The 8,041-nt window shown below is 38.4% G+C and overlaps 1 non-coding gene across 1 annotated transcript; it reads left to right on the top strand.

The window, feature by feature from the left end:
* The first annotated feature begins 266 nt into the window (after positions 1-266).
* On the top strand, positions 267-373 carry LOC141583399 (U6 spliceosomal RNA). The gene has a single exon (XR_012516050.1). It is a non-coding gene; the product is annotated as a U6 spliceosomal RNA (small nuclear RNA).
* The last annotated feature ends 7,668 nt before the right edge of the window (positions 374-8,041 follow it).

The raw sequence follows: 8,041 nt of genomic DNA, 5'->3' as shown, positions 1-8,041 counted from the left end.
ATCAGTGCAAGAACACTGAAACTCAAGAAGTCAGCATGCCTTCTTTCCTCCAGATGATTACATCAACTGTTCAGCCTGTTCAAGTTTTCAGAACTGGCCAGAGGCTGACATGTCTGCAATGATACAAGTAGAATTCAGAATGTGGGTAGAAACAAAGTTCACTAAGTGAAAGAAGTATGTCAACATCCAATGCAAGGAGGCCAAAAATCATTGTAAAACATCGCAGGAGCTAACAGGCAATATATCCAGTATAAACAACATTACTGGTGCTCACTTTGGCAGCACATATATTAAAATTGGAATGATTCAGAGAAGATTAGCATGGCCCCTGCTCAAGGAGGAGTTAAAAATTCATGAAGCATTGCATATTTGTAGAAAAAATCAATATCGTGAAAATGGCCATACTACCCAAAGTAATTTATAGATTCAATGCTGTCCCCATCAAGCTACCAATGACCTTATTCACAGAACTGGAAAAACCCACCTTAAACTTCATATGGAAGCAAAAGAGAGTGTGGATATCCAAGACAATGCTAAGCACAAAGAACAAAGCCAGAGGCATCATGCTACCCGATTTCAAACTATAATACAAAGCTACAGTAATCAAAACAGCATGGTACTGGTACTAAAACAGAGAAATAGACCAATGGAACAGAACAGAGGTCCTGGTGGCAATGGCACACATCTACAACCATCTCATCTTTGACAAACCTGAGAAAGACAAGCAATGGGAAAAGGATTTCTTGTTTAATAATTGTTGGGAAAACAGGCTACCAGTGTCCAGAAAGCAGAAACTGGACCTCTTCCTTTCACCTTACAGTAGAATTACCTCCAGATGGATTAAAGATTTAGATATAAGACCTAATGCCATAAAAAAATCTAGACAAAAAATAGGAAAAGCCATACAGGACATAGGTGTAGGCAAGTACTTCATGACTAAAACACCAAAAGCTTTGGCAACAAAAAGGAAAATAGACAAATGGGACCTTATTAAACTCCAGAGCTTATGTACAGCAAAAGAAACCATCATTAGAGTGAGCCAGCAACCAGCAGAATGAGAAACAATTATTGCAATCTACCCATCTGACAAATGGCTGATATCCATAATCTACAAAAAATAAAGCAGATTTACAAGGAAAAAAACAAGCAAACCGGTTCAAAAGTGGACAAAGGATATGAACAGACACTTTTGAAAAGAAGATATATCTGAGGGCAATAAACATGTGAAAAAATACTCATCATCACTGGTTATTAGAGAAATCAAAATCACATTGAGATATCACCTCATGCCAGTTAGAATGGTGACCATTAAAAAATCTGGAGACAACAGATACCAGAGAGCATGTGGAGAAATAGGAACAATTTTACAGTGTTGCTAGAAGTACAAACCAGTTGAACCATTGTGGAAGGCAGTGTGGCACTTGCTCAAGGGCCTGGAAATTGTAATTCCATTTGACCCACCAATCCCATTACTGGGTATATACCCAAAGGATTATAAATCATTCTATTATAAAGAAACATGCACACGTATGTTCACAGTGGCAGTGTTTATAATGGTAAAGAACTGAAAACAGCCCAAATTTCCAGAGATGATAAACTGGACAAGGAAAATGTAACACACATACACCACGGAATATTATGCAGCCACAAAAAACGATGAGTTTGTGTCCTTTGTAGGGACATGAATCAATCTGGAAACTATCATTCTCAGCAAACTGACAGAAGAACAGAAAATCCAACACTGCATGTTCTCACTCATAGGCAGGTGATGAATAATGAGAACACATGGACACAGGGAGGGGAGCATCACACACTGGGGTCTTTTTGGGGGTGGCCAACAGGGGGACACCAGGGGTTGGGGTGGTCAGGGAGGGATTACCTGAAGAGAAATGCCAGATATATGTGACGGGATGGAGGCAGGAAACCACATTGCCATGTGTGTACCTATGCAACAATTCTGCATGATCTGCATGTGTACCCTATAACCTGAAGTACAGATTTTAAAAAAAGAATAAACTGATGTGATAGAGCTGAAAAGCACACTACATGAATTTTATAATGCAGCCACATGGTAATTGTGTGTGATTGCCTTATAAAAATTTTTGTAATGTGTGTGGGCACCCAAGGGTGCCCTGTAAGCAGGTATGGCCAGGCTGGGGTCCTGGGAGAGGCAAGCAGACTAAGGAGTGCTGAGGTCAGACCAGCACCATCTCATGTGCAAGACCACCTAGTAGAATAGATCAAGCAAATGTAAGAGTCTCAGAGCTTGAAAACTGGCTTTCTGAAAGAAAAGAGGCAAGAATGGGGGAAAAGAATGAAAAGGAATGAACAAAACCTTTGAGAAATAAAGGATTATGTAAAAAGGTGAAATATATGCCTTATTAACGTACCTGAAAGAGATGACAAAAATGTAACCAAATTGGAAAACATATTTCAGAATATCATTCATCAGAATTTCCCCAACTTAGCCAGACAGAACAACATTGAATTCAGGAAATCCAGAGAACCTCATATATGCCACAAGAAGAACACCTCTAAGACACATAATCATCAGGTTCTCCGAGGTCAAAATGAAATAAAAATTGTCAAAGGCAGCTAGGGAGAAAGACAAAGTCACCTACAAAAGGAATCCCTTCAGACTAACAGTGAACTGCTCAGCTGAAATCCCACAAGCCAGAAGAGATATTCAACTACTTAAAGAAAAAAATTTCAACCTGGAACTTCAAGTCCAGCAAAACTAAGTGTCATAAGTGAAGGAGAAATAAGATCATTTTCAGGCAAGCAAATGCTGAGGGAATTCATTACCAGCAGATCTACCTTACAAGAGCTCCTGAAAGTAGAATTTAATATGGAAAGAATAGATCATCACCAGCCACTACAAAAATGCACTGAATTACACAGACCAGTGATGCTAAAAAACCAACCACGTATGCAAGTCTGTGAAGTTATCAATTAGGAGCGTGATGACAGGATCAAATCCTTACATATCATTGCTAACTTTAAATGTAAATGGGCTAAATGCTCCAATTGAAAGACATAGGGCAGCAAGATAGATAAAGAGCCAAGACTCATTTGAGTATGCTGTCTTTAAGAGACCCATCTCACATGAACTCCCACACATAGGCTCAAAATGAATGGAGAAAAATCCTTCAAGTAAATGGGAAACAGAAAAAAGCAGGTGTTGCAATCCTGGTTTCTGACAAAACAGGCTATACGAATACAGATAAAAAGAGAAGGACATGGGCCCGGCACGGTGCCTCAAGCCTGTAATTCCAGCACTTTGGGAGGCCGAGGCGGGCGGATCATGAGGTCAAGAGTACAAGCCAATCCCGGCCAACATGGTGAAACCCCATCTCTACTAAAAATAAAAAAATTAAAAAAAAAATTAACTGAGCGTGGTGACATGATACTGTAGTCCCAGCTACCTAGGAGGCTGAGGCAGGAGAATTGCTTGAACCCAGGACACAGAGGTTGCAGTGAATTGTGATTGCACCACTGCACTCCAGTCTGGTGCCTGGCAACAGAGCGAGACTCTACCTCAGAAGAAAAAAAAAAAAAAAAAGAGAAGGACATTACCAATGTGGCCCTGACCTTTAATAAATGTCATTATTGCTTGATACCAACCTGGGCTATCCTTATTGTTCAAACCAATAGGATAGATGATTTGCTGAGGTTTGGGAGCTTCTGCCCTCCGGAGAGTCCCAGATCTCCCAAAATTTGGTTCAGAGCTAAGGCTGATTTTGCTTTACAGCTCCTTTTATGAAGTTTTTCTCATTTCTGGTAAGGAAGACAAGTTGTTCTGCTTCCATGATGGTGGAGAGCAGGCACTTCCTTTCTTGAGTCTCAGCTTGCTTCTGGCAGGAAATGTGGGTGTGAATTTTTTCCTACTTCTAAGATGGTAGAGAACAGTCATCAGCCTGAGCCTTATTTCCAAGTAAGTGGCTAAATTAGAGATTTGTCTTAAAATTTTTCCTTAATGACTAAAAGTTAAGATTACCAACCACTTAGTTTTAATTTCTCCTTAACATTATGATACTCAGTAATCATATTTATTGTACATTTTTTTATTTTCTTAACTTTTTTATTTATTTATGTTTGGGATTTTGTTGTTATTTCACTTTTCTTTCATCAATTATGACTATATCTTTCTGACTTGGTCAAATCCAAGGGAATATTCAAATTTTGGGAAGCAAGTCATCTGAATTGGCTAAAACTGTTGTAGCTGCCAAGTACGTATTTTCTAATTCGCAGAAATTTCTTCTTTTTTTTAACCTAGTTAAAAAAATTTTCTGTCACATTAGGCCATCTTTTACCAGCCAAGGCCAGATGGAAGGAGCACTGGTGACATTCCAATCCTAAGATTCTGCCCTGTTCCCTACAGCAACCTGAGTTTGGTTCCTAAGTCTAGTTCTTTCTGGTTTTTGTATTTGTTACTTTTAAAATATCAGCAGTTTTTCCCAGCTATGATGTCGTAGTAAGAGATTCAAAAGGATTTCCTTTAAGAGCTTCATAATTAAAAGCAGATTGGGGACAAGAGATCCAAGATGGCTGATCACTAGCAGCTCGGGATTGTAGCTCCCAGTGAAAGTGCAAAGAACGAGAGGACACCACACCGTCACATGAATTCTTGTTGCTCACGCACCAGGAGATTCCCAGTGGAGGAGCCCCATGGGTCGCTATTGCGACTCTTGTGACCGGCGAGGCAGTTTTGCCGGTGCCTCAGAGCGTCAGTTCTTGGTGCAGAGTCAGAAAAGCACCATCAATCTTAACACTGCTGATTTAGTCAGCGCAGTGGGTTGCTCAGATTTTGGCATTGAGAATCAGTAAGTTGGACATCCACTCAGAAACCCAATTACAAAGACGGTAAATACAAAGACCACAGATGGATAAATTTATATCGAAGGGAAGAAAACAGCCAAAAAAGGCTGAGAATACCCAAGATCAGAACGCCTCTCCCTCAGAAGGGGATCACAGTTCCTCATCAGCAACGGAACAAGGCTTGATGGAGAACGAGTGTGTTCCAATTACAGAAGCAGGCTTCAAAATGTGGATAATGAGAAACTTCTGTGAATTAAAAGAACTTGTTCTAACTCAATCTAAAGAAACAAAGAACTTTAAAAAAAGGTTTGACGAAATCTTAACAAGAATATACAATTTAGAGAGGAATATAAGTGAATTGATGGAGCTGAAAAACACAATATGAGAACTATGTGAAGTATGCACAAGTTTTAACAGCCGAATTGATCAAGCAGAAGAAAGGATATCAGAGGTCGAAGACCAACTCAATGAAATAAAACAAGAAGACAAGATTAGAGTAAAAAGGATAAAGTCGAACGAGCAAAGTCTTCAAGAATTATGAGACTATGTGAAAAGACCTAATCTACGCTTGATAGGTGTACCTGAATGTGACGAAGAGAATGAATCCAAGCTGGAAAATATGCTTCAGGATATTATTCAGGAAAATTTTTCCAACCTAGTAAGGCAGGATAATATTCAACTCCAGGTAATACAGAGAACACCACAAAGATATTCCTCAAGAAGAGCAACTCCAAGGCACATAGTCATCAGATTCACCAGGGTTGAAATGAAGGAGAAAATACTAAGGGCAGCCAGAGAGAAAGGTCAGGTTACCCACAAACGGAAGCCTATCAGACTTACAGCAGATCTCTCAGCAGAAACGCTATAAGCCGGAAGAGAGTGGGGACCAATATTCAACATCCTTAAAGAAAAGAACTTTCAACCAAGAATTTCACATCCAGCCAACCTAAGCTTCATAAGTGAAGGAAAAATAAAGTTTTTTCTGAATAAACAAGGCACTCAGAGATTTCATCACCACTAGACCTGCTTTACAAGAGCTTCTGAAAGAACCACTACACATAGAAAGGAACAAACAGTATCAGCCTTTCTAAAAAATACTAAAAAGAGCATCAATAAAATGAAGAATTTACATCAACTAATGGGCAAAATAGCCAGCTAATATTAAATGACAGTATTAAACTGACATATGTCATTATTAATTCTAAATTTAAATCGACTAAATCCCCCAATCCAAAGACAGACAGCCAATTTGAATAGAAAACTAAAACCCATCAGTATGCTGCATCCAGACCCATCTCACATTCAAGGATACACAAAGACTCCAAACAAGGGATGGAGAAAGATTTACCAACCAAACAGAGAGCAAAAATAAATAAATAAAAAGCAGAAGTTAAAAGTTTTGCCTCTGACAAAATAGTCGTTAAAGCAACAAAGATCAAAAGAAGCAAAGAAGGACATTATACAATGATAAAAGGATCAATGCAACAACAAGAAGAGCTAAAGATCCTAAATATATACGCACCCAATACAGGAATACCCAGACATACAAGACTAATAAAGAGACTTAGACTCCCACACAATAATAGTGAGAGACTTCAACATTATTATTAGACACATCAATGAGACAGAAAATTAACAACGATATCCAGGACTTGAACTCAGATCTGGAACACGTAAGCATAATTAACATTTATAGAACTCTTCACTTTAAATACACAAAATATACACTCTTATCAGTACCACATCATATCAACTTACAAGTTTAAACGAAATGTTGGTTGGCTCCTTGTTTGTTATTCTGTTCCCTCATTTTCTTTTATGTCTCCATTATAGGACAATTGTAGGCATACCCATATTTAGATTGCATTCTAGCCTGGGCAATAAAGCAATACCCCCATCCTCTCTCCCTCTTCCTCTTTCTCTTTCTTCCTCTTCTTTATGCTTTTTCTTAAAAAAAAAAAAAAAAATTACACAAAGTAGCTGGGCGCGGTGGCTCAAGTCTTTAACCCCAGCATTTTGGGAGGCCGAGGTGGGTGGATCACGAGAAAAAAAAAAAAAAAAAAAAAAAGCAGATTTCTTATTATTATTATTATGCTTTAAATTCTGTGGTACATGTGCATGTTTGTTACATAGGTATACACATACCGTGGGGGCTTCTTGCACCCATCAACCCATGATCTAACTTAGGTATTTCTCCTAATGCTATTCCTCCACTAGGCCCAACCGCAACAGGCCCCGGTGTGTGATATTTTCCTCCCTGTGTCTATGTATTCTCACTGTTCAACTCCCACTTATGAGTGAGAACATGTGGTGTTTTGTTTTCTGTTCTTGTGTCAGTTTGCTGAGAATGATGGTTTCTAGCTTCATCCATGTCCCTGAGAAGGACACAAACTCATCCTTTTTCATGACTCTATAATATTTCATGGTGTATATGTGCCACATTTTCTTTATCCAGTTTATTATTGATGGACATTTGGGTTGGTTCCAAGTTTTTGCTGTTGTGAACAGTGCCACAGTAAACATACATGTGCATATGTCTTTGTGGTAGAATGATTTATAATCCTGTGGTTATATACCCAGTAATGGGATTGCTGGGTCCAATGGCATTTCTATTTCTAGATTGTTGAGGAATCACCACACTGTCTTCCACAATGGTTGAACTAATTTACACTCCCACCAACAGTGTAAATGAGTTCCTATATCTCTACATCCTCTCCAGCATCTGTTGTTTTCTGACGTTTAAAATTATTGTTTTTTTGAAATGACAAGTGATGATGAACTTTTCATTATATGTTTGTTGGCTTCATAAATGTCTTCTTTCCAGGAGTGTCTGTTTATATTCTTTGCCTACTTTTTGATGGAGTTGGTTTTTTTCTGGTAAACTTAAGTTCTTTATAGATTCTGCATATTAGTCCTTTGTCAGATGGATAGATTGCAAAAATTTTCTCCCACTCTGTGGGTTGCCCATTCACTTCGATGATAGTTGTGTTTTGTTTCATTTTAGTTTTCTGTGAAGAAGCTTTTTAGTTTATTTAGATCTCATTTGTCAATTTTGACATTTGTTGCCATTGCTTTTGGTGTTTCAGTCATGAAGTCTTTGCCTATGCCTATGTTCTGAATGGTATTGCCTAGGTTTTTTTCTAGGGTTTTTATCATTTTAGGTCTTCACTTTTAGTCTTTTATCCATCTTGTGTTAATTTTTGTATAAGGTGTAATTAAGGGG

Source organism: Saimiri boliviensis, assembly GCF_048565385.1.
Source record: "Saimiri boliviensis isolate mSaiBol1 chromosome 19 unlocalized genomic scaffold, mSaiBol1.pri SUPER_19_unloc_5, whole genome shotgun sequence".
In the NCBI taxonomy this organism is placed as follows: domain Eukaryota; kingdom Metazoa; phylum Chordata; class Mammalia; order Primates; family Cebidae; genus Saimiri; species Saimiri boliviensis.
Note: the sequence above shows the minus strand (reverse complement) of the source record. Positions and strands in the feature narration are given on the sequence as shown.